The sequence below is a fragment of the Vicugna pacos genome, chromosome 36 (genome assembly GCF_048564905.1).
Source record: "Vicugna pacos chromosome 36, VicPac4, whole genome shotgun sequence".
Classification (NCBI taxonomy): Eukaryota; Metazoa; Chordata; class Mammalia; order Artiodactyla; family Camelidae; genus Vicugna; species Vicugna pacos.
The window spans coordinates 2782729-2810134 of NC_133022.1; the positions used below are offsets into that span (position 1 = coordinate 2782729).

A 27406-nucleotide genomic window follows, 5' to 3' on the forward strand; every position below is an offset into this window, starting at 1 on the left:
CACTTAAATACTAGCATGTTTGCAGATTACATGTCAAATCAGTGCAGAATCACAGGGTTCCCTCCAAATTGCATTTGGAAAAGAGAAACAAAATTTATTTTGCAGACAGACTCTCATCACAGTCAGGTCACACATACAGATGTTCCAGAGTGTCGTTTATCTCTTGAAAGATAACTCACACAGTTTTCTGGGCAAGGCAAGAAGGCAAGGGAAAAATATTCAGTAACTTAGCAACATAAACAGCAAAGAGCCAAGGGTGCAGCACATTTTTCTCTTGGATTGGGCCAGAAAGTAACCCAAAAACACAGCGTGGAGAAAGCTGGAACGCTGCTGCGACAGTCACTGTGATCGGTGTGGTCCCCGATGGGGAAACCCGCCGGATACACACACGCGTGGTACCCGCCCCTCCCCGACCGTGACTTTGAGCCCAGCGCTCATTTTGTTTGTGACCTGCAGGAAAGTGACATGTGTGCGTTTGATCAAGTTCAAGGGCAAAACTTCTTTTGACTTTACAAAACATCAGTCCAAGCGTCATCGCTGTTACTAGCGAAGTCGTCTGGGACTCAGGTCTTCAGGGGACTCTGTACGGACTTCATTCAGCACATAAGCTTACTTTGATGGATTTACAGCTTTATTCGAGGTGCTGCGTCTCGGTGGGAAGTGCGCACACAGTGAAGGCAGACAGACGAGGTGTGAATCCCGGCTCCCCCCTCGTCCCCAGTCAGGGGATCTCAGTAAGTCCTGTAAGCCATCTGCTCCTTTGTGACCTTGTGACTTGGCCCCGAGGCCTGTGGCATGGATGGGGTTCCATGGTGGGTGGGAAGGGGACCGGTGCCCGGCCCGTGGTGACGTGGCTGCCATCATCGGCGGTCCTGGCGATGGTTTCGCTTTCCAAGAAAGTGACTTTTCCATGCAAAGGCACCGGTGCGTGAGGACAACTTCATGTCAGCAGTTATCCATTAATTGCTTCCACCAATAGGATCAGAAATGGGTGTGGTGTCTTTTTTATGACTGTTGGCTGCACCACAGACAGATTGCTTGGGTGTGTTTAAATAAATACTGACAAATGCATTTAACAGTCTGCTGTTCTGTCTCCTTTCGTGGTCCTTAAAGATCCTTAAACAGACTCACAGACACAGAAAAGAAACTTACGGTTACGGGGACGGGGAAGATGGGAGAAGAGACAAATTGGGAGTTCGAGATTTGCGGCTACTAACTGCTAGATATAAAATAGATAAACGACAAGTTCATACTGTAGAGCACAGGGAAGCTATATTCAATATCTTGCAGCAACTTACGGTTAAAAAAATATGAAAACAAATACATGTATTTTCCTATATGGCTGAAGCACTGTGCTGCGCACCGGAAATTGACACAACATTGTAAACTGACTGTACTCCAATAAAAATATATTAAAAAAAAAAGATCCTTGAAAGATAACAGGACAAATGAAAAGATGTCCAGAGTCACCCAACACATCCAGGGGACCCTGTTTTCTCTACCTGTTTCTTTGCCCGTTTCTAAAATGTCATATGTATAGAATGTTCATGTATCTTTTTAGGTACGTGGCTACAGTTCCGTTCAATTCATCTGGAAAGTCTGCTAACAATCAGACTCTGATTTCTCACCTTAACATCTCATTCCGTTTACAAAAGAAATACTCAGGCTCTGCTCCGCGCGATCACCCCGCGAGGCCGGACTTTGGGCTGAGTCCCTGGCCAGAGCGTCACCATCTGTCTTCCCTTGGAGTGATACAAATATCTAACCTGTCAGGTTTTTTTTTTTCTGTTATTTAATCACTTGATTATCTATGGTTTTTTTTCTCCAAAACCTGAAGGACTGCCTCAGCTCAGATATGTCCAGGATCAAAGCAGGGCTGATTCAGTCTTGGGACGACACTGTGTTGAGAGCATCAGCCTCACGGCGTCTCCCTCGTGGCCGGTTCCCTCCCGTGGCATCGGTGTGAGCATAGTGCCTTCCTGGTAGGATTTTTGGTGAGAATAAAATCCAGTCCTCACTGGAAGACTTGAGCACCATGTATGGATGAGGCACTGGCCAGAAATACCCCCGCAGTCACTGGACCGAGGGGGCGGCCAGTGCCGACATCATAGTGGTACCCACGTGTTCCCCCAAAAACTCCCTGACTGAGCACAGATCACGTTTTACATGTGGCCTGTGGGGACATGAAATGTTCAAGGGTGAACTCCGTTTTGAGCTTACGTGACATCTTGGGCTCTAATCTGCTGTTAAGAGCATTTGTGTCCACTTTGTGCCATTGTCCCCACGAGGGACTAGGGGAGCTGAAACCGGAGCACTTTCTAGAGTCATCTGAGTCTTTTTTGTGTTCTTCAGCCACGCTGTTAATTACAGAGAAATCCACCGCTGCATCAGATTTCGCTTTCCCCACCTCTGAAGATGTTATCAGCTTCATTTTTTTTAAATTGAAGTACAGTCAGTTACCATGTGTCAATCTCTGGTGCACAGCACAACATCCCAGTCATGCAGGTACACACATATATTCATTTTCATATCCTTTTTCATGATAGGTTATTACAAGATACTGAATACTGAAGAAATTTTTATCTATTTTATATATAATAGTTAATATTTGCAAATCTCGAACTCCCAATTTATCCCTTCCCACTCCCTTTCCCCCAGTAACCATAAGTTTGTTTTCTGTGTCTGTGAGTCTGTTTCTGTTTGGTAGATAAGTTCATTAATATCGTCTTTTTTAGATTCCACATATGAGTGGTATCATATGGCATTTTTCTTTCTCTTTCTGGCTTACTTCACTTAGAATCTCCAGGTCCATCCATGTTCCTGCAAATGGCATTATCTTATTCTTTTTTATGGCTGAGTAGTAGTCCATTGTATAAATATACCATAGCTTCTTCATCCAGTCCTCTGTCGATGGACATTTAGGTTGTTTCCATGTCTTGGCTGTTATAAATAGAATCAGCTTGATACGTTTTTTAAAACAGCAAATATGCTGTCTGTTCTGTCACTCAGTCAAGCAATTATAACATATTTTTCTTTGAAGACTTTATATACTTACAGAAATGTGTATCCTCTACGAGGAATAAATTTTAGGCAAGTTATAATTAGAATGCTGTTTGCATCTTTTTTTCTTCCCCTTTAGAATTGAAATAATCAGCTCGTAGGTTGAATTCAAATGGCTCTTTCTGGAAAAAGTGAGTGCAAGCCACACCCTTCACCTGGCGGGTGGAGAGGCGGGCAGGCGTGGGGCACCTGACCACCGGGCGTGGGCGGGGCTCTGGGCACTGGGCGTGGCCAGTGGGCCTCTGCCAGGCTCTGCTGCTCCTTCAGTGCCCAGCCTGGCTGCAAGGTGCACGCTGTTAACCCCGAGAGGAAACAAAGAGGCTGGCTCCCCGCCCTTCGCACTTGCTCTGAGTCATGCTGAAAATGTTTCAGAATACATGTTTTGACAATGAGTCCCCGTCCGTCCGGACCACATACTCACCGTGAGATCCCGTTTAGATTCCCTTCCCTGGCTGGCCGATTACTTCATGGCTTGAATACCTTGCTGAGTTCACATCCTGGCTGTCTCGGTGAGAACTGAGACAGAGGACAGTGTCATCCAAATACAGCCTGGCTTACGGCGGGTGCCCCTGATCTGGCCTGTGTTTATAAACCAGAAACAGAAAGTGTAAGTTATGACATGTTCTTTCACTCAATGCGAAAGGCCACTCAAAGTCTTTTCAAAATTATTTTTGAGACTAATGTGGACTTTGAGAAAAATATCTGAGTGTTTTAAACACCTTGCCTGTTCGTCTAATACCTAATGCTTTTACCTCGGATGTGTCAGGAAAAGGACAATTTCTCCCTACCCCTCTAATAATTAAATTGACATAAGACAGATTAACAGGAGGGGAATAAAACCCAATTTAATTCATATGCACAGACGTCTCATAGAAACGGGACCCTCAAAGTGACCAAAGCCAGCTGTTTTTGTATCATTTTAGACAAAGAAACACTTATTTGCAGAGATTTAACAAAGAGGTGCTTGTACTTGGAGTGGCCGACAAATGAGAAAGTGACAAAGTTTGTTTCTACGGCTTTCTTAGCCTTGAATTCACCACGTCTGGCGATCAAAATGCTTTCTCTCCTCTTGGTACACCTTCACGTGGGAGATTACTTATTTCCCACTTTCTAGGAGAAAGAGGAAGGTCAGAGTAGGGATTTATATCATTTTTTCGCCAGCAGTTTCTCAAATGACTTTAAGTCACAATAATCAGTATGTCTTTGAGGGATATTTTGGGGTGGCCGGTCCCCCAAATTATCGAAGAATATCTAATATTTAGGAATGCCTAAAACCATGTTATAAATTACCACTGCTACAAATTGACCCATTCCTTGAAGTCCAGAGAAATTTGTAATCAATTAGGAAACTTGCTGGCTGTCAAAATCAAGAGGATTTTTTTCTCTTATGGTAGCTAACCTGTCATTCTCATGACCCAATGAAGAGTTCTCTTCAGATGGATATCTCAGCAAAGCCTTTTTTCATCCAGAATTCGAACCTTGCGATTGTCAGCTATTTCAGAAATCTACCTTGGACAATTTTGGTGAAGGTTCTTAACCAAAAGAGTCCCCTTAATGGACAAATCAGTCTAAGAGCAGCCTCAAGGAAACATCTCACGGTGGGGAGGGTGTAGCTCGGCGGTGGAGCACATGCTTAGCATGCACTAGGTCCTGGGTTCAATCCCCGGTGCCTCCATTAGAAAAACAAACAAACAAAAACTAATAATAAGTAAATGAATAGATCTAATGATTCCCCCCATAAAAATAAATTTAAAAATTAAAAAAAAGAAAATAGAAAAAAAATTAATGTAAGATACCAAAAAACAATGAATTGAGCAATTTAGATGGGTACATTGGGTGGCATGTGCATTATATCTCAATAAAGCTGTTTTGAAAAAAAAAAAAACAGCTCACAATACTGGTAAGGTCACTTTGTCGCCTTCTTAAAGCTCCTGCGGAACATTCGTAAGGCCCCGAGAGGGGGACAGGGGCGCACCGGCGGCCACTTGAGCTGCAGTCTTGAAACTGACACAGCGGGAGCTCAGCTCGGGGAAACTGACACGAACCCCGCCAGTGTGGACGCCGCCTCCTTCCCTCCGCTCCAGCCCATCATCTGGAGCTGGTTTTACCACCTGAGCTGTGGACACCGCGGCAGAAGTCCCCGTCACAGGGCTCTGAGGACAGAAACTGCTTGCAGCCCGTGCTCAAGGGGGTGGCGGTGAGTGTGGACTTGGCAACGACACAAACACGAAAGAAGCCCCGGAGTGTATTTTGGAACAGGTGTGTCGCTCCGACTTGTCCCCTTGGCTTGGCCCGCCCAGTTTGCATCACAGCTGATACAGAGCCGTGTCCCTCGCAGATCCTGGGGACACGTCTTCTTGAAGGTGACTAGGACGGGCGCCCTGAAGCTCAGGTTCCTGGGACCCGGAGGCAGGGCCAGGGCCGCGGGGAGGGGACAGCCGGGCGCTCGGGGCCCTTCACAAGTGCACCACAGCTGCCTTCCCTGGCAAGCTCCGAGCTACACAATGTACTCCGGGATTGGAACACTCGATTTTTTTTTTCAGCTGGTTTGTAAATAGGATTGTACAAAAATCCATGCAGATCAGCTCTCCGCATCAGAATGTGCTGAGCTAAGAGGACCGTTAAATCAGACGGGCTGGCTTTCAGGGGTCGGGGTGTGTGTAGCGGTGCTTTCAAAAACACAGATAATTTCCGGTAACCTGGAAACGTCCAACGCTGTTCACCTTGACTACTGTCCTCGTCCACTTGTCCCGCGTAGCAATGGCCCGGTAGTAACTAGTTATGATGGGGTATTTGGTATCAGAACATCTCATTTAAGGCATTTGCTGTCAGCAGTTTTATCAGCTTGAAATGTATTCAAAGCCAGACTATATGTGAGCTTTGCTAATTTTTCGGGTAGCATACCTCGCTGAAATTCTCAGTTGAAATACAGTTTTCACCATAATTGATTACAGAAATGGTAACAAAATGTTAAGTATCCTTAAAACCTAAGAAACACTTGTAAGTTCCTTCAGTCTAAGGGCCACCACCAGGCAGTTTTGTTACCGAGACTCGGACCCCAGGAAATGCTGGTTGAATCTGTTAGAGCAGCCACTCTCCTTACTCACTATGATGGTTAACATTTGATGAATATTATGTGGCCCTGACTTAGGAACACAATCAATGTCAAGAGAATAAATCTCCTTTTTTTAAAAATAATTTTTTTAATTGAGATCGAGTCAGTTTCCAGCGTGGTGTCAATGTCCGGTGCCCAGCGCAGCGCCTCAGTCATACGTGAACATACATGTATTCATTTTCATGTTCTTTTTCACTGCAAGCTACTACAAGACATTGAATGTATTTCTGTGCTCTGCAATATAAACTTATTTGTCTATTTTATACATGTAATTCTCCTTTCTTAATCTCTATCATTTGGTTCTGATTTTCATACACACCAGCCAAAGACACACACACACACACACACCTCTTCATCTGTTCCGTCTATGTGAGCACTTCAGACCTCTTCTTGATAAGACCTACTTACCCCTTGATTCGCACTGCGCCCAGCAGGGGAAAGCTTTCTTCTCCTTTGCATTCCATTTGCAGAGCGTGCAGTCCATTCATGCTTGAAGAAGACTTACCTGTGCGTGTAAAAGCCCCTCCCCTAGGATGTAATGCCACGGAGCCGTGAGCACCCCTCATTTATCCTGGATCTGTGTAATGCCTGCCTGCTCCACCCCTTCGCTGGTGTGGCATTAAGGTCGTCAGGAAATAGACAGTGAATAAAAGAGAGACTACGGGAAATTGACTTGCAGCCGAAGATCTGGACCTTCTGTTGCTTTGATGTTTGAAAACCGAGCTCACCCCCGTCTTAGAACAGAAAAGGGCAGAATGAAAATTGTCCGCAAACCCACGTTAGTACCAATGTGTCTGCTCAATTGTTGAACGAACCCCCATGTGGTGACTGAGGTGTTGACTGAAAAGTTTCCTCGGTGGTTAAAATAGTAACTCTTTTGCGCAACGTACGTTATAAAATTTCAGTGTATAAAAGATCATATTAAGACTGAAAAGTTTCCTCGGTGGTTAAAATAGTAACTCTTTTGCGCAACTTACGTTGTCTGATTTCACTGCTGAGTTTTCTGATCTCAGCCTTGTATCCACACAGGAAGGAAAAGTCTGTCTTCTGTCGTTTTTTTGTTTTTTTTTTCTCTGAATTAAAAGCTCACGCGTGCCATGTGCCCTGCCGCACGCTTCCTCGTGTAATGTCTGGATTGATGATGAGGGATGACGATGTGATTAAATGGCAGAAATGTTGACTTTCCGAGTGGACCCAACCCAGGGTAAGCCAGGCTGGGGCAGTGATCGGACTGAAAGACTGAGGTCTGAAACGGGCCAGAGCAGGAGCCCCAGGTCCCTCGGTGAGAGTGGGGACCTCGTGGGAGGCCTCAGGTGCTAGACTCAGTGGATGGAGCCGGAGTTCAGCTCGGAAAACGGGAGCTTGGAGAAGGGGCTTCTCCGGGCGCACCCTTAGCTTTTCCCTTCTTAAGCTAAAACAGTGGCAGAGAGCTGGACATTGTCCCCTGGGCGGACGCCACTGGGCTCTGTTTGCTTTGGCCGGGACGGCTTCACACAATTGCAATGTTTCACCAGTTAAATGCTATCGGTGGTGAGCCAGCGACACTGTGGGTGTGGAGCGGGGAGGGCGGGCCCTTCGCTGGCTGGCGTGGGGCAAAGTGCAGGCCTGGCTTCCCGCCCTGGGCAGAGGGACCATCTCAAATAGGCTGTTTCTGCCCCTTGTGGCTTGTCTGGACACTTTGGGGTACTCACCCTTCCCCTGCGGTGTGTTCCAGTCCCTGGGTGTTCTGGTCCCTGTGGGCATGTGGGCAGGGAGGGAGGGGTGAGAGATACCCTCACATCTTCCCTGAGAGCCCCAGCTGAGCCAGGAAGGTCCCTCCTCACAGCCAAGCCCTCGGCACCCCGTGTCTCCCCACCGCACTTTTAGAGATTTGCTTTTGTGGCTTTATCTTCCTTAATACCTCAACCATGCGCTGATGGTCCCAGGCCGAATAGTGTCTGAGTGTACAAAGAGCCTGTGAGCTCCATCCTTCCTTCTTCTGGTCCCAGCACCCACGGGAGAACTGATCTCGCACACTGTTGCGTGTTCCCACACCTGCACTCGTCAGCTTGGGGACCACACTGATGGCTGCAGGTGCCAGGACTGTCGGATTAGGTACCTGCCGGTGTGGCTGATGTTGTAGGAGCTTGGGGGTCATGACGGGCCCGCAGAGGGGGGCTCTGCTCAGAAGGATGCAGATATGGGCAGCCCTGGGGCAGCACTCGGTCCCTGGGTCCCAGAACATCTCCTCCATCACATGTGCCTCCTCCGCAGAGAAAGGGAATAAGAAGAAGGTTTGGGAGCTCTGCTGTTCTGTGTAGCCCCGCATCCTTGCCTTGCGCGGAGCGTGGTGCAAACACAGGCCACCAGTCCCCTACCCCCCGCCTCCGGGGACAGGTGCTTATGGTCAGTTAGGGTTTCAAGAGGGAGCAGAGAAAAGGAGATTGGCAATCAGGAGCTTTTCTTGCCCCTGCAGGGAGGGACCAGCACGCCAGAGGCAGCCGCTCGCAGGCTGGCGGCGCTGGGGGATGTGCAGGAAACTGGGCGGGCCGACGGGGAGATGGAGATGCCAGCATCCCGGGCCATCAGGGCAGGCACTCACGGTGGTGGGGGATGCTTGGGGGCGGCACCCAGAAAGATGAGAACAGGCAAGATCTGCAAGGCGACAGAGAAGGGACCGCTGCATCCAAAGAGTGACTGCATCCAAAGGATGCTGGAGAAGCCGGCGGGCCCGGGAGGAGGATGGACGGGTGTGTGGCTGACGTGGCGGATGCGAGGCGCTGGGGTGCTGCCAGGGGTGTGCTGGAAGGTCTTCCAGAAAAATCAAAAGGTGTCAGGACTGCATATCTCCCTTTACCTCCCGCCAAGCTGTGTTTTGGTTTTGGGTTTTTTTTCCCGGACCAGGACTAGGGTGACAGGGGAAACAAGCCAAGATCTTGTCTGCATTTGAATTTTGATAGCTCGGTTCATCATGGATGGTATTTCATTCATTTGGGTATTTTTTAAATATTGCAAGAAGCGTCTGTCCTGATGGCAGAGTCTTCAGTTTTCCCACCCTGCTCGCTTCTTGCCTTTGTCATTGACAAAGCACCTTACAAACCTGGGGAGGGAGCTTGCAACTAATTCCGCATCGCGTATCAATGATCGTTTTGGAAAAACCTGCGGGGAGAGGGGAACGAGGCCAGTTGTTGGTGGCCCTGCCCCAGGTGTCCCCAGCAAAGCTGCAAACATTCAGGCTGTCGCCAGAAGTAAAACATCTGTGCATTTAGAGAGCTCCTCATGTATGTCTTGTGTATGAGTTACAAGTCCTTGGTCAGATGCGTGGTTTGCAAATATTTACTCCCGATCTGTAGCAAGTCTCTCCAACCCCCCGAACAGGCTCTTTTTTGGAGCAAAAGTTTCTCATTGCAAAGTCCAGTTTATCAGGTTTTTTCTGTTTGTTTTCTGGGTGATGCTTCTGGTGTCACGTCTGAGAATTCTGCACCGAAGTCCAGGTCCTGAAGGCTTTCTGTTCTGTTCTCTTGTAAAAGTTTCCTGGTTTTGCATGTCAGACTTAAATCCTTGATCCAGTTTGAATGTAATGCGTGAGCTTTAATTCATAGATCTTTTTTCTTTTCTTTTTTTTTTTTTTTCGCCTGTGCTGTCTGACTCTACCCTGTTTCCAGACTTCTTGCATAGCTGTCAGAATTAGGAGCTCGTGTTTCTTTTTGTTTTGATGATAAAGGTCAGTCACCGAAACATGGACCTGGGGAGGGACAGATAGGGGACATTCCTCCCTTTTGCGCTGTGACCTCAGGGCGACTCCATACTGGTGATGCTGGCAGCGCCCCCATCCAGTACACACTTAGAAAAACACCCACAAAAGGTGGACACAGAAGAATAAGCAGACCATCACCAGACCACCTACCCACCACCCTGGGGCATCGCTGGCCATTTCTGCACGACTCCTTGGCGCTTCCTTGACGGAGACCCGGCAAAGCGATCACTTTGGATTCGTGACTTTTTTTTTCTTTAACTTGCAAGACCTTCCCCTCTGCCCACAACATACTGTTAAGTTTATTCCTGTTTATACTCTGGGGAATTTTGAAACCAGTCATAGACTCACAAGGTTGCCCGAGAAAGGTTTCAAGACGTAACGTTCAGTTCAGCGGCTTCCAGACATTAGCCGACTGTAAAGGGTGCATTTTAAATGTGCAGCGTTTACACATAAAGGTTTACGAAATAATGTCTGTACAATGTCACTCTGGTACTGTTTTCTTTTCTTCCTCTTTCCGTTCTGTGTCTTTTTCTTTCCGTCCTGCTTCATGCTGGTCATAACCCACCAAGACGATTTCATGACACATGGCTGGGCTGGGACCCACTGTCTGAAAAACCAGTCTAGGGCCCGCTCCTCAGGGCACAGGACAGGAAACTGAGGCCATTCGTGGGGAAGTGACTAAGCCAGCATCGTTTGAAGCTCGTTACGCAGAGTTCAGATTAAATATGTGAAGGAACTTGAGTCATCCTTCACTAAAGAGAAGGTGTTGGACCCTCACCCATCCATGAAAGATGCATCATCTTACGTCACTGGATTAAGACCCGTCCCACTGCAGGATGACTTCATTTTAACCGGATTGCATCTTCAAAGGCCTCACTTCCGAATAAGGTCACATTGTCACAGGTACCAGAAGTCAGGACGTTCAGCTCAGAGCACAGTCACCTGGGGACCCCGCTGGAGGCTTTGACCTTGGTGGCCATGACCGCGGAGATACCCGTGTTGCAGGCAGCGGGGAGCGTGTGATCCACGACGTGCACTTAAAACGCAGTGTTCACTTCCCGAGCCTGCAACCTGTCGGCCTTGAACCCCAGTGGAGGACGGCTGCCTTCGGGTTTTGCTCATGACTCACACCACTGAGCCCCCCTCACCGTTCAGACGGACTGGAGCAGATGGCCTAGCGTCCTCTGAACACGTCTTTTGCAACTGCATCATGAGAGGGACACACAGCAGGTCGCCCTTGCCGGGGCGTGAAAACTTACCTGCCACAGAACAGACAGAGTGATGCGGGGAGACACTATATGTCCCCAGTTTTAAATTACTTTTAAGGTGATTGGAGATTTCTGCTGGGTCTACGACTGATAGCAAAGAATGAGAAAAGAATCCTTTTTTTTTTTTGGCCCCCCTCCCCAAAATATTGCAACTCATTAATCAAATTTGTGGTTTAAAAAAATCTGTGAGCTGTAATGCAGACAGTCATCACTCAAGCACGCTGAGGAGTCTTCAGGGAAATGAAACCCGCCGTCTCTGAATGTCACATGGGTCCGTCAGTGACATACTGAGAATGGTGGTCCAGGTTCAGTAAGGACCTGGGCATTTTTAATACAAGAAATGAGGCAGGGTTGACAAGATCAGGATCCTAAAACATGGACCCCAATGAATGGAGGAAAACGGGTGTGGGGCGTGAGGAGGGCCGTGTCCCAGGTCTCGGCGGAGCCCCTGGGATGTGCCCCGCCAGGTGTGGGTCCTTGGCTTTGTGCAGGAAAGAATTCAACTGAGTAAAGGCAAAACCACACACGTTTGGTGCCTGGGTTCTCGGGGGCTCCCGGTGCCCTGATCTGCCTGGTTCTCCCCTGCAGCTCCTCCAGGGTCATTCGGGGTGCTGGGCAGAACCCACCTCCTGGAGGTTGTAAGACTGGGGTCCCCCCCGCCAGCAGCCACCTGCCCACTCACAGCAGGACCGATCGCTTCTTCATGGCCCGAGTGTCTCTGACAGGAAGGGCGCAGCCAACTATTCAAGCGCTGCCATCCTCAAGCCAGGCCCACGCAGACACTCTCCTTTTCAATCTGGGACCTGGTGACATCTGCAGAGTCCCTTTGCCTTCACCATGTAACCCAGTCCTATCGTGCATTTGGGTCAAGTTGTGTTAAGAGATAAAGAAAGGAGATACATAGCAAGCAGGCTCTGGGAGGGGCGTGACTGGAAGGGGCCAAGGGGTGGGGGAGGCACTTGGAAAAGCCACAAGGAGAGATAACGAAGGCCTGGGGGTGCTTAGCTGGGAGGATCTGAGAGTTGCTTTCATGCATTTGAAGGGCTGTTACTGGGAGGAGGAATTTGACATCCTGGCGCTGGCCTCCGAAGAAGGGCGGTAAGAAATCCTGAAACATCGGGCTCGCCTGCCACGTTCCTTCCTGGCTCCCCCAGTTCAGTTGCTGGTCCGAATTCCAGGGGCGCCCAGCCCTGCCCACAGTCCTCGCAATCAGACATCAGAGGACGCTCAGCTGGCCGCTTCCACTGCGTTCATGCGAATTCTTTTAATGTTGCAAAAACTCAGCATCATTCCTGCCTTCTTTAAAGTCTTCTGCAGGCATCCGTTATCCCACGGGATGGCCTGGCGGAGCGGGTCAGGTCCCAGGTCCCCACCCTGTGCTCCTGGACCCGCAGACGTCTTCCCCGTCCCACTGAGCCATTTTCTTTTCTATACAATGGGGATGATTCTGTGTCTAAAAGATTCTATGAAAACCCAGCAGAGCGACACCAGAAAGAATCAAGCATACAGTTGGTGCTCTGTGAAGATGTCTGCTTTCTGAAAAACTCCTGAAATAACCAGACAAGAATCCTTGAACATTTAGAAGGTTTAGTCTTGGCCACATCGTAAAGTCGACGGTGTGGTCAAATTCTGGCATGAGCTTTTGCGAAGTGTCAGGCAGAGAGGGGAGGTGACTCTCAGGGTCCCTCTGTCTCTTGGCACAGCGCGGGGTTCTTTCCGCAGCGTGTCCTTAATTCTCACAGGTGTCCTGGTGACACCTGGCGATGCAGATTCCGAGACTATGTGTGTCTGCTCCAAGTTTCATCCACTGAATGCGCCGCCCTGAGTCTAACAATGCGCAGGGTTGATGGAATGTCACCCCTGCCCCCTTAGGTGGATGGCCCTCTTTACGACCCCGTTTCCAGGGCACACACAGTTAAAACCAGCGCTGATGCCATGCTGGGAGCTTACCAGGCGCCAGGCCCTGTGCTGAGTAATTACTGTGAATTATCTGATTCCTCTGTTGCCGCACAGCTTTCGTGCTCTCGTGTCTCCATCTTGCAGTTGAGGACAGTTAAGGCTCAGAGAGATCGCTTCACACAGCGGGTCAGCAGAGGGCCAGGGCTTCCAGCCCAGAACCTTCTTAATGTCTTAAAGCCGGTAATTACAGGTTGTAAGGTTTGTCCCCCCCAAAAAGACAGTCTGTGGTCATGCGAAAAAAAAAAAAAAGAAAGAAAGTGAGATGACTTGGCTGCCCGGGAGGAAGAAAGTGCGCTGGAAAGACGCATCAGAGCGCATGGGAAAAGTCAAACAGTGGCTTTCCTGCGAGCCAGCTCTTTCCTGGCAGCATCTTGGGGCAAAGCCAACGACAGCAGAGTTTTCTGTTTTAATATGAGCTTCAGGGTGACTTTGTTCTTCAGTGCTCCCGTCTCTCCCCCATCATTAATTCTGGCCGCCTGGGCTGCCCTGCGGCTCGCGGTCCCCGGGTCCAGCCCTGCTCCAAGAGATGGGGGGTTTGATGCCCCCCCACTAGGAGCCGGCTTTTTCTTTCCTGTCTTCCCTGCCAAGCCCCAAATCAGCCTCCACCTCTCCCTCCCTCCCTCCACCCGACTCCCCTTCGCTCCATCCACGTCCCCCTGGACGCTTGGTCTTTGTGCGCGATGCTCCCCCAGTGTTTCTCTTCTCTCCAGGCAGGAAGTGACAAACTCCTTTTTTTTTCACAGCCATTCAGGAAGTCGTCCAGAGTCATAATGGCCCATTATCTAACGGCCAGAGTTTACTTACGCTCTCACTACTTCCACCGCCCACTTGAAACAAGGGAAAAACTTCCCCCGCCACCGTGAGTGTGCTATTAGGGGTGACCACAGACGCTCAGACGCGGCGAGGTTCCATCCAGACTCCACGCCCTCGGGGCTGTCAGGCTGCCCTGCACCGCGCTTCGTGCTGCCACTGCTTCACAGTCGTTTTAAGAAGCTTCTCAGTTATTATTTTTTATTATTTTTTGCTCACAGTCCCTTCGTGTAACCCGTTGTTACTTAGAGATTATTTTCTTGCTCTGAACCTCTGCTCACAGCTCCTTCGTGTACCCATCATTGCTTACAGATTATTTTTTTTGCTCTGTGCTCTGAACCTCTGCTCACAGCCCCTTTATGTAACCCGTCACTACTTAGAGATTATTTTTTTGCTCTGAACCTCTGCTCACAGCCCCTTTATGTAACCCATCACTACTTAGAGATTATTTTTTTGCTCTGAACCTCTGCTCACAGCCCCTTCGTGTAACCCGTCATTGCTTAGAGATTATTTTTTTGCTCTGAACCTCTGCTCACAGCCCCTTTGTGTGACCCATCGTTGCTTAGAGATTATTTTCTTGCTCTGAACCTCTGCTCACAGCTCCTTCGTGTACCCCTCATTGCTTACAGATTATTTTTTTTGCTCTGTGCTCTGAACCTCTGCTCACAGCCCCTTTATGTAACCCGTCACTACTTAGAGATTATTTTTTTGCTCTGAACCTCTGCTCACAGCCCCTTTATGTAACCCATCACTACTTAGAGATTATTTTTTTGCTCTGAACCTCTGCTCACAGCCCCTTCGTGTAACCCGTCATTGCTTAGAGATTATTTTTTTGCTCTGAACCTCTGCTCACAGCCCCTTTGTGTGACCCATCGTTGCTTAGAGATTATTTTCTTGCTCTGAACCTCTGCTCACAGCTCCTTCGTGTACCCCTCATTGCTTACAGATTATTTTTTTGCTCTGTGATCTGAACCTCTGCTCACAGCCCCTTTATGTAACTCATCACTACTTAGAGATTATTTTTTTGCTCTGAACCTCTGCTCACAGCCCCTTTATGTAACCCCTCACTACTTAGAGATTATTTTTTTGCTCTGAACCTCTGCTCACATCCCCTTCGTGTAACCCGTCATTGCTTAGGGATTCTTTTTTTGCTCTGAATCTCTGCTCACAGCCCCTTCGTGTAACCCATCATTGCTTAGAGAGTCGATCGGCACGAGCGGTGGCCCTTATTAAAAATGCAGGTTCTAAGGCACTGGAGGCTGGGTGTCTGGGGTGCTCGTGTGGACAGTCCTGTTTTCTGTACCCAAAAAAGGAAGAGCCCTTGCTTTATCAAAAGGTGCTTTGCACCTGAAGCTTGTAAAGCATTTCAGCTGTCTTGTTGGCCACCAGCGATGTATGATTTTATTAGGAACGTTCACGACAAATGAACCTTCAAGGAGGAACAGGAGAGGGGCCTTTCCTCACGCGCTGTTTGGGATGTTGTGACCAGCTGGGCGCCTCCCGCTGGGGATTCTTCATGCACAAACAGCCAGGCGCCCGGCTGAGACCCTGCCCTCTGGGCCGGGTTCTCTTCCAGGATGTGCAAAGGCCAGGCCTGAGTCAGGGCTTACAGGAAGCTGTGCAGGTGAGCGGGGAACATTCCGGGACAGGTGAGCCGCGGCCCCGCCCTGCGGCCTCCGCCCTGCCTGTGTCACAGGAGTCGCTTTGGGGGGGGTGCGTGGGCAGCTGCTTGAGATGGCCCCACCGGGGAGGCCATCCATGGACACAGCAGGGTCCTTCCTCAAGTCCTGGCCTGAGGCAGGGGCATAAAAAACACACCCGGTATCTCCCACATCCTCAGTATCTGCCACACCCGTCAGGGGTCCATTCCTCTCCCATCCGGATCAACAGCCCCACGAGGCCCAAAGGTACCAAAACACGAAAGGGTGGCCACCTCCAAGGAGAAGGAACCCAGGTTCAGACTGTGCACCCCAGCTCCCCCTGCCCTGCCCTTGAAGGCAGCCCCCTGTCTCAGCGCAAAGGACCCCGTGAAAGAGCCTGAAGTCCCATCCACAAAACAGATGCCCGGGGTGTTCCTCGGCCACCTCCGGGCGTCACAACACACGTGCCTTCAAAGACGTTGAACTTCTCGCCCAAGTGCCCCCCCCCACCGGGCACACATCTGGGTGCTCAGGTGACACAGGGGCTCAAGTCAACCGCCAGGCCTCTGTGCACTTGCCAATTAAACGCCCGGCACATGACTTTGTTAAGGCGGTAATTCATGCGACACAGACTGCAGGGGCACACCTGGGGCCGGCGACCTCTGTGGCCACCCGGGCCCTGTCATTACCGCGGGCTGTCAGCCCGGCCCGCATCATTCTACTGATGGCAACGTGGCCCTCTTATGAGCCCTATTTTTTTTTGTCACATTTTTTTCTCTGTGATTTATCATAACATTTTGTGTATATTTCCCTGTGCTATACAGTGTAATCTTGTTTATCTATTCTACAATTTTGAAATCCTAGTCTATTCCTTCCCATCCTCCACCCCCCTGGTAACCACAAGTCTGTATTCTCTGTCCATGAGTCTATTTCTGTCCTGTATTTATGCTTTGTTTTTGTTTGTTTGTTTTTGCTTTTTAGATTCCACATATGAGCGATCTCATATGGTATTTTTCTTTCTCTTTCTGGGTTACTTCACTTAGAATGACATTCTCCAGGAGCATCCATGTTGCTGCAAATGGCATTATGTTGTCAGTTTTTATGGCTGAGTAGTATTCCATTGTATAAATACACCACATCTTCTTTATCCAGTCACCTGTTGATGGACATTTAGGCCCTATTTTTTTTTTTTTATTAATGCTGACACTTTTCTTTCTGGAATGAAAGGCCTCTGCCTGTGAAGCCAAAACTTCCGTCTGACTCCTGTGGTCCCTTTGAATATGGAACCCCAGAAAGCTCCTGAGATGTGCTGGCTTGGACCTCCCGCCGTCCTTCACTCCCCCCATCTTCCCTCCCCGCTCACCCCCTCCATCATCCTTACCTTCTCCAAAGTACGCCCTCCTTGTAAAAAGTTTTCAGTGGTTGCAGTGAGTTAGGGAGTAAGAGAAATCATACTTTCAGCCTCTCTGATCACGCTTCTGCTTGCACAGACTTTGGGGGGAACCTTCCAGAATTTTTTCTGTGTATTTTACATGCCAAATAGTTGTGCACAAGTAAAAAGAGTTTCCGTTTTGTTTATATTTCGTATAATGAGTTTATATAATGCAGATTGTTTTGCCATTTTTTTTTCAAACTCATTTTGCTCGAAAGCTTTCCAGATCATAGAAAGCAGACTCGTGTGTGTAATCGTTCCTCCCTCTTGGTGTGGCCTGTTGCTGCTCCAGGCATTTAAATTGCTTTGGATTTTTTTTGGTCAGAACACTGAGGGTCGCGTGAACGTGTGTACATGGCTTTTCTGTGCACACAGTGGGGGCTTTTCAAAAGACAGCCCAGCCCGGAAGGGGAGGACCATTCAATGTTTTTTTCAATAAATTCTTTTTTTTAATTTCAGTTATACCCAGAAATTGTAATACACATCCAGAGCCCCAAGTCACCAAGATCATTTATTCTTTCCCCATCTGCCTTTCCGTTTCTGGGACATTTGGAAGCCAGTCATGTCACACCAAGAAACGGCGTCATTTTGCCACTCCAGCCTTCGTCTCTAAAATCACGAGCTTTCCTTGTGTCATCACACCTAAAAAACCAACCACAAATCTTTTATGTCATTGAACGACCAGTCTCATTGACATTTCTCGAGTTGCCTCAGAAATGTCTTTTAACTGGTGGCTTGTTGGAATCACAATATAAAAATTAGGTCCACACCTGGCCCGTTATGGCATCTCTGATTCTCAGCTGAGAGCAGCCCCTTTCCATGGGGGTGGTGTGTGTGTGTGTGTGTCCATCCATCCTCAGGTCTGCGCTGGGCCGTATCCCACGTGCACGACTTGCTCCATCACACTTTCCTCCAACTGCGAGTCTGTCTTGTCCACTCCTACGAGTCTCTCGAAGCTTAATTAGATGCAGATCCAGCTCTGGGTCTGCCTTCTGCCTGGTGACACTCTTTACTTCATAAGGCATCAGGGGTTAGATGTGCACTTTTAATATTGATAATAATGTCTGTCTTGTTTAAGAAAAAAACTTCCCATCTGTGAGGGTGGGTGCGTAGCCCCTGTTTACTGATGGGAAACTGGCGGTTACAAAGACAGGCGGGGGTGTCCCAGCCGGCCCTGCTCCATCACCGCCCCCAGCACGCCCCTTCTTCAGTGTCGCACGTCCGGCTTCCCTTGGGTTGGCCACATGCTCTAGGACCCAGACGCAACGGTCAAATAGAAGATAAAACCCAACATGGAGGCATTGGAAAGAGTGGAAAGTATATGATGTCCTGAAACCACCAATTTGACAACGTGAAAGATTCTCCAGATTTTTGAAAAATGCACATGTTAAGCCCTGATTAAAACTCAAAGCTTAACCGAGACATACCAGCAGCGATAACCAAGGAGTGACAAGCCACGTGCTTTGAGAGAATAGCACATCACTGTTTGGACTTTTTTTCTTTTTAGCACTAGAGAAACAGAAAACTTCATTGTACGCATATAAAAGGTTTGTTTAGTTGTCAGCCCTGAAGTTTTACAATGACACATCTTATTTTTTCATATGTTCTTTTAAAGACGACCATCCTGAGCGAGCAGGGAGGCCAGTGAAAGGTGAAATTGTGTCTTCACCTGCCATAGTAACTCCTGTTCTGTGGAGGGAGCCTCATTTTAACCCTGAAGCTAGTGAAAAAAGTGCCTTCTCGATTTCAAAGACCCAGCCTGTACTTGGGTATCTGCTAAAAGACAAACGATACTCCTGTGTCATCACGCCCGAAATTTTTAATTTTAACTGAAGTCTTTACTGTGGCTTTTGTGTTTTAAGATGAGGGCGTCCTTGTGGACGGCGGGTACCGGGCAGAGCGCTTCCTTTGATGTCATTTGACCTCCTGGGCCACCCAACCAGACGTTGTGAGAACTAGGTTGGTGGATAATAAGGCCAATATTTCACCCCGATTTCTAATGTAAGGATGAGTGTTGTTTCCATAGTCTCGTGTTCAAAAGGGAGATGCCTTCAGCCTCACGAGGTGGGGCGTTCTGAGTTCAAAGGACCAGCGATGTCTGGGAAAGAGCTATGATTACAGAACATGACACGTGAGTCCTCCTTTTGTAATGAGCTGTTACAGAAAGAAAAAAAAAGTGATGAAACCACCACCTAAAGGTTCTGGCGATGATATTGGCCAACGCAGAGAAAGATACGGGGGTTGAGAAACGGGGACCAGTCTGGGAAAGACAGGTGATGAAGGGCTGGGAGAGGTCCCCTGCCCTCCCCGCCCGCCTCCTTCGAGCACATCCACCCCCTCAGCCGCACACAGGTGCCGGGGTGTGGTCTGACTCGGGGGGCACGCACACACCCCTGACCTGCGGCAGGACGGCCTGGAACATGACACTGTGGGTGAAAACCTTGTGAACTGGCCCTTGCTTCCTTGTGCCTTTGGCCTTATAGTTCCATTGGATGCTGAGTTCTGCGGGTTTATCTGAGGCAGCCGGGAGGTGCCCTGGAGGGGCCACCCTGCTGGCTGCGGCCAGCGCTGCAAAGTAGGGTCAGCGTGGCCCACTCGGAGCCCTGCGGTGAAGTGTCCCCATGTGGCCCTGCTGGCCTCGCCCTCCACCGTTTGGGGGGACCTGCAGATCCAGGGCTGCCCCCAAGAGGATGAGCCTGCCCTCCCTTCTCTGCATCTATCATTTTAAAAATATATTGTTATTGATGTATAGTCAGTTTCAACCATTGTGTCAGTTTCTGGTGCGCAGCACGATGCTTCAGTCACACAGGATCACAGATCGATTCCTTCTTTATTTTTTGCTTTTCCAGTTTTATTAGGTAGAACTGTCACAGTTTGGCTGCACGTATGCAATGTGTGGCCTGTAAATAGATACACAATATCCTGCCCGTTATTTTTAAAATTTACGTAACGTACTATTCATTGTTTCTGAGAACGTTCAGAGCTTCGGCTTTTTCAACTGACATCGTTACCAAAGGAATAAAGCCAGCCACGAAATAAGAATTAATTCAAAAAGATACATACATGCTGCTCTTAACAGCAACGTTGTTTACAACTGCCAAGGTATGGAAGCACCCTGAGTGCCCGCCAGTAGATGAATGGATAAGGAAGATGAACAGTTTTATGTATGCAATGGAACAAACTCACCCATAAGGAACAATATTTTCATTTGCGGCCCTTCATTTCCCATTTTTTTCCCCTACTTCAAAAACCAGAATTTTATAACTGGCATAAAACACATCCTCATTTTCACATTCTTTTTCTCCATAAGTTACTACAAGATATTGAATGCAGTTCCCTTTGCTCTACTGTGTCTGTTGCTGAATAATTGTTTTTTTAGAAAGGGCTCAAGTTTTATATCACATGGAAATATGTTTATGGAATCAAGTTTATGTATCTTTTCCCCAGTTTCACTGCACATTGTCGTATCAAACGCCACCAGGCACGGTGACAAGCAGGTGATGTCATCCCAGTGGACGAAGCTCACTTGGTGACATTTAGGCGCCCCATCTTTCTCACTTGCCCAACATTTCCACGTTTTCATCGTAATCGAGAGGCCACATTTAAAGGAGACTTTGAAAAATGATTTAGCTGATACGTGTCTTAATTTCTTCAACTGGTGTCTAGGAAATAGAAGGCAAACTCAGGCTTTAATGGGTCCCGTCCACTTGGGTGCCCAGGAAATCACTCGTGCTGGGCCAGACCATCGGGGCACTTCTGTTAAAAAAAAACTCACGTCCCGTGGGAACACAGCTGCTGTCTTCCCTTTCAGCTCTGTTTCCACATTTGAAACGACAGAAATTGTGCTTCTGGGCTTCTGTGCTGGTGGTTGTACCGGTCATTTTTCACTCCGCTTGGTTTTGGAATCTACTAGCCGGGCCAACTTACAGCCAAAAATGGATGGTATGCAGTTCGTAATAAATCGCAGAGGCGACCACAGTGTCCAGATCCATATACTGTTTCCACTGCTCGTTTCCAAGTCTGAGTCCCCGTTAATGGCAAACACAGCCAGAGCATCGCTCGCCCCGATCGTGTGGCATGTCTGCACTATTTTTCTTGTCCTTTCATGATTTTGCACAATTTCCTATTCTGGGAACAGTCATTTCTCCTCGTATCTGTGGACAGTTAATAATGAAGAAGTGGTTTTCTTTCTTTCTTTCTTTCTTTCTTTCTTTCTTTCTTTCTTTCTTTCTTTCTTTCTTTCTTTCTTTCCTTTCTTTCTTTCTTTCTTTCTTTTTCTTTCTTTCTTTTTTTTTTTTTTTTTTGCAGAAACTGCATTTCTTTCCATTCTAATTTTGATGGAAACTTTCTCTAGAGACTGGGATTTTGTTCTTAAAGTTTTTTTCCTTTGAAGCATTAGAGAGTTTTTGCATCGGTTGGCCCAGAAGTGACTTCTCTTAGGTCTGTCTCAGGCGGTGTGGCTTACGGTCAGCATTTGAGATCAGTCCGCTCTTGGTGGGGCTGCCGGCTTCCCGTCACGTGACTGTTCCTGGTGGCCCAGGGAACCGCTGAGGAAGCGTGTGAGTGTGGAGGTGCCGACGGACACGGAGCAGTTGGCTTCATAAAACATCAGCTACAGTGCAGATAATGGCAAAACCATACACAGCCAGGAAATGAATCCAGCAGGAGCGTAGGATGCAGCCCACGGGAGGCGTGCCTCACGTATAAAAATGAAACTATTGTGCAGATGTTAGACCCCACTCAGGCTTGCTGGAGTTACGTTTCCCGATGACAAAGGAAAGTTTGTCTCCAGGAGGGGCGACTTGACAGGGTGACGTCTGGCGACACCACGTTTCATCTGGAAGCTAATCTGAGAAGTGAGTTTGCAGTGACCGGTCAGGGGCAAAATGAACTGCCCTCACTCAGCATCCAGCGCTCCATCCTCGGGAGAGAGGGCTCTTCCTGGGCTCAGCGACAGGGCTCTCTGAGCGTGGCCCTCCTACTGTCCAGGTGACCGTGCGGGGACAGGCTGGCCTGGCACGTCAGGGGATCCGATCACAGAGAGATCTTCAAGGAGGACAGTTGAAAGACCAGTGCTTGGAGAATCCTTAAATCAGAGACCAGAATCTAGGTCATCATTGTTTTACCAAGAATCCATGATGAAAGGAGGAAGAGAAATCCACTCCAGCGCATTCTGACAGCTTGCTTTCCAACTTCGTCTCTCGTTACGCTGGGCATTCTAAAACTCTGCATCCACGAGGCTACCCCAGATTGAGCCTGGAAGAGGGTAACTAATAAGGAAACTGAGCAATGGAAACTGATCGCGCTTTAGGGTTTTTTTCTGGCCGTGATCACTGCTGTTGGCTTTAAGAGGTTCCTGGGTGCTTATTGTTCAGGCTCTAGACAGACCCTGCTCTTGAAGCAGGCGAGGACGTTATCTGTGAAATATTAGAAAGGTTGCGACAAATTTGGGAGAAGCCTTTTGGATCATTCAAAACCATGACCCATAGGAATGCAAATTCATGCCTCTGACTTTAGTGAAGCAAAAGGAACAGAGTTCCATGGGGGTGTCCAGACTCGGAAAGCTGCTGTGAAAGCTTTTCGGGGACTTGGAGAGGGGGTTCGGGGGCTCCTCCAGTGATTTTTTTTTTTAATGTGCCTTTCCTCACATTAAGGCTTGGGTCCCAGTAATTCTGAATTGTCTTCGGTCCTTTTCCAGTGGAAATGCCTGCAAGGATGGACCAAAAAAATGGTTATTTCCCTGAGGGCACTGCATGATCCTCGTACTGTTTTGTAACTTCCCTGGTGCCCAGACTGGTGGCACTGAGGGCCTGGTCTCCAGACCATCCATGTGCCCCTGAGGGTGTGTGCACACTTAGGGGGAAAAAAAAACCCTCAAAACATCTCCAAGGGGAAGAAACAAGTTGTTAAGAACAGTGGACAAAAGCTCCCAAGGCTCGATTGACAACAGGGCACTGTGACAACAAAACAATGCCTCCCTGAGCCTCTGTCCTCGTAATGAAGAGACATCAGCAAACTCACAGGCAACCCTGGTTGAATCCTGAGCTCGTGTAACATCCGGCAGCTGGGAGGGCGCAGCACCGGCTCCACCAGTGGAAGCCAAGTGGAGGGTGCGGTCCGGGGTCAGGCAGCTGTGCTCTGCCAGACACGGCTCCTCCATTCGCCAGCCCTCAGCGCCGTGGCTCTCCACTCTGGCTGCTCTTTGCAGTCGTCTGAAGGCCTTTTAGACACCAGTGCCTACCCCAGAATGATTAACTCACGCTCTTCGCAAATCATATTTAAAAAAAAAACGCTCCAGTGCCTTAACACAAGTTGCTGAATATTTGGCCCAATTATTCAGTCAACAAGTTCTTTTTCTCTTCACTTTTTTTTTTGAAATTGAAGTATAGTCAGTTACAATGTGTCAGTTTCTGGTGTCCAGCACCATGTCCCAGTCATACATGTAAATACGTATCTTTGTATTAATATTTTTTTCCATTAAAGGTTATTATAAGATATTGAATATAGTTGCCTGTGCTGTACAGAAGAAATTTGTTTTTTTAGTCTATTTTTATATATAGTGGGTAACATTTGCAAGTCTCAAACACTCAAATTTATCCCTTCCCACCCCCTTTACCCAGGTAATGGTCAGATTGTTTACTATGTCTGCGAGTCTGTTTCTGTTTTGTAGATGAATTCGTTTTTCTTTCTTTCTTTTTCAGAATTCCGCATATGAGTGATCTCATATGGTATCTTTCTTTCTCTTTCTGGCTGACTTCATTTAGAATAATGATCTCCAGGTCCATCCATGTTGGCTGCCAGTGGCATTATTTTACTCTTTTTCATGGCTGTGTAGTATTCCATTGTATAAACATACCACATCTTCTTTATCCAGTCATCTGTTGATGGACATTTAGGCTGTTTCCATGTCTTGGCTATTGTAAATAGTGCTTCTGTGAACATTGGGGTGCAGGTGTCTTTTCGAATTACTGTTCCCTCCAGGTATATGCCCAGGCGTGGGATTGCTAGATCACATGGTAAGTCTACTTTTGGTTTTTTGGGGAATCTCCATACTGTTTTCCACAGTGGCTGCACCAAACTGCATTCCCACCAGCAGTTTAGGAGGGTTCCCTTTTCTCCACAGCCTCTCCAGCATTTGTCATTCGTGGACTTTATAATGACGGCCATTCTGACTGATGTGAGGTGATGCCTCACTGCAGTTTTGATTCGCACTTCTCTGATAAATAGCGATGCTGAGCACTTTTTCACGTGCCTCTTGGTCGTGTGTATGTCTTCACTGGAGAACTGCGTGTTTAGGTCTTCTGCCCTTCCCTTTACTTTTCCTGTTTGTAGACACAGGCTTCCCACCTGTGTCTTCTAGGTTTGCCATGTCTCAGTGCCGTTTCAGAGCAGCGCTCTCTCTGTCCATCAGAATTCAGCCGTGGCTCCTTTCTAGAAAAGCGTAGGGGGATTTGTCCCCCCAGCAGGTACCGAAGGGTGAATTAGTGCATCCTGAATTTCTTCTTACTGCCTGCAGCTGTCCGGTTACTGTGCAGTAGTTCTGTTTCTAAATAGTGTACGTAATTTTGTATTAAGAAAACGTGTTGGCATACTCGAGGATCCAGCAGTGATGGCTCCCGAAGGACCCATTCACTAGCTCACTTACTCAGCAGGTACCGATCAGGGGTCTGTTGGGTGTTTACTGACGGGGCACATAGACATGAAGCGGGCACAGCCCTGCCTTCCCACCTCCCCCCGGCGGTACAGGCCGGTTAGGACAGAGCCGGTGGCCCGCGCCCAGTGGGTTGACTACATACACCCCTTGGTACCATGACCTGCCTTATTCTTCACTCCCTTGCTTGTTGGTGACCTGAACCTTCCCTTTGGGGGCGTAGCTCAGTGGTAGAGCGCATGCCTAGCATGCACGAGGTCCTGGGTTCAATCCCCAGCACTTCCAGTAAATAAATAAATAGACAAATAGATACATAAACCTAATTACCCTCCCCAGCAATCCACCCCCAAAAAAGACGGTCTGTGGCAACCCTGCGTCCAGCAAGTCTGCCGGGGCCATTTTTCCAACCGCATTTTCTCACTCTGTATCTCTGTGCTTCTTTTGAGAATTTTATTTGCACTTTTTCATCATTATATTTGTCTTGGTGATCTGTGCTCAGTGAGCTTCGATGTTACTGTTGCAGAAAGTTTCAGATGATGGGTAGCATGTTTCAAGCAACAAAGTATTTTTAAATTAAGGTCTATACAGGGCTTTTTTAGGCATAATGCTGTTGCACACTTAACAGACCACAGCGTGGTGTAAATGTAACTTTTATATGTACGGGGAAACAAACAAAAAAAAATCTGTGTGACTTTTCACTTTATTGCAGTGGCCTGAAACCTCCAAGGGTGGCCGGTACTCTGGTTTTTAAAAAAAAAAGAGCAGCCAGGGTTGCACGAATGCCTCATGCTATTTCATTTTGTCATAATGAAGCCTTGTCCCCTCGTATGAGAATGTCCCCTCGCTTCCCTCCGGGTTGAATTCTGTTGCTCCCTCCGGCCCCCATTCTCCAGCATCCCTCTGGGTGTCCCGCGGGGCAGCCCTCCATCCCGGTTTTGGTGACGACTGAAACGTGTACGAATGTCACTCACTGCGACTGGCTTGGAGACGAGCCGTCTGTCTGGAGCCCCGGGTTCCTCTGCGTGTTCGGGGGCCACGGCCTCCTTAACTCTGGCCCCGGACTGTGGGCTGTGTTGAAAGCACCGGGCCCGCGGCTGCCAGTGCTCAGCCGCGTTGTAAGGAGGGAGGCTTGGACCCGCTGACTCCCGCTTGCTGGCATCCTCAGAGTCATTATTCTTCCTGCGTTTGATGCCCTTCTTTTATATAATAAATAACACGTCCTTTGCAAATCCTTGGTAAAACTTAAGGTGATGTATGGCCCGGCCACTCCAGGCGTCTGTTCTGCCGCTCTCTGTATGTCCCCTGCTCCACCAGCATCCGTCACCTCCACCCGCTCACAGGACTCACCATCCTGCAGACTTGCCCCAGGCCCCCAGCTGATGACTGTCCAGCTTTAGATCGGGGCTCTCCACCGTGATTATCAAAGGGGCGGTGAGGGGCGTGCCCCCGCCGGTTTCCCTGGTAACCGATGAGCCAATCTGATGTCAGTGGCCCCTGTAACTGGTCACCTCCCCATGCTCCCGGGAGTGAAGGCTGCCACCAGGTCCTGCCCTCCGTCTGTGGCACACGGTGGGGCGAGCTGTCCCTCCAGAACCTTGCTTCAGACGTGCAGGCTCCCCCATCCATTCAAACCATTCACATCTCTGTCTTTGGTCTTGAAGGTGGCCAAGTCCAGGCGTTGTAAGCCTGTGGGGTGCAGCCCAACAGATGACTTTCCAGTTACATTGTTATATTGACCAACGGTCTTGGTAACAATTCAGAGTCCTATAAAATATACCCATGTGTGTGGAGATTTACTTTTGAGTCAGCTCCAGCACACCAGCAGATTACAACCGCAAATGCATTTCAGGGAATCAGCTGTCTTTGCAATTCACGCTCAGTTTTTCGGCTCCTTTATAAAAATTATCCCAAGCAACGGGGACTCGATGACACAGATCACCTGCCACTTAAAAAACAACCAGTTCTGTGTAGAGATAATTTACTTCTAGGAAGATAGAAGTGTCGTGATTCTCAAGGACCAGGAAACCAAAATATTTCTTCCCGCTGTGACATAAGGTGATTGATCAGGAGTTCCAGGCCTGGCTGGTCCTTATTCAGCTTCCACTGTCACATTTGGGAAATAGAAATGTCGAAGTTCCCTTTGATAAAGAGACCTCTTCTCTCCCTCCCGGTGGTGCCAGCCCCGGGGGGTGGCTGTGAGTGGTGGCCGTGTCCCTGCTCAGGCAGAGCATTGGGGGTGGGGGCGCTGGGAGAGCTGTTTCTTAACTGCTCTCTTCCTGAAGTTACTGGAGGTTCTGTTGGATTAGCTGCCGTGGACTGTGCTTGTGCAGCGGAGCTACTGGAATGGAAGGAATGTAGTGTAAATTCATTACCCTGACTGCTCACCAACCCTCCAGATGTGTTCCTACCTCCTCCTTTGCCTGATAAGGAAATGGAAGCCAGGGAGGCTGACTTCCCCAAGCCCATGCTCTTGCAGGAGCTGGAGTAACTGGTTCTTAGAATTTGAGCATGCTAAGAGACTCCCAGGGGTGTCTGTCAAAATGCAGATTTCTGTGCCCCGCCCAGATCTGCAGAACCGGAATCTCCAGAGAGGGCCTGGATAGCCACCTTTCCTGGAATGCAAAACTCCAGCCTCCTCCCTGGCCCCTGCCTGATGGCCCATCTCAGACCCACAGCCCCTCCGTGAGAATGACCTCGCCTCACAGAGCCCCCTCACTCTTCCCACCCAGCACTGT

At 48.6% G+C, this 27406-nt stretch overlaps 1 protein-coding gene across 1 annotated transcript in view; it reads left to right on the forward strand.

Moving 5' to 3' along the window:
* EGFR (epidermal growth factor receptor) overlaps positions 1 to 27406 on the forward strand; it is a 179700-nt gene that overhangs the window by 49222 nt on the left and 103072 nt on the right.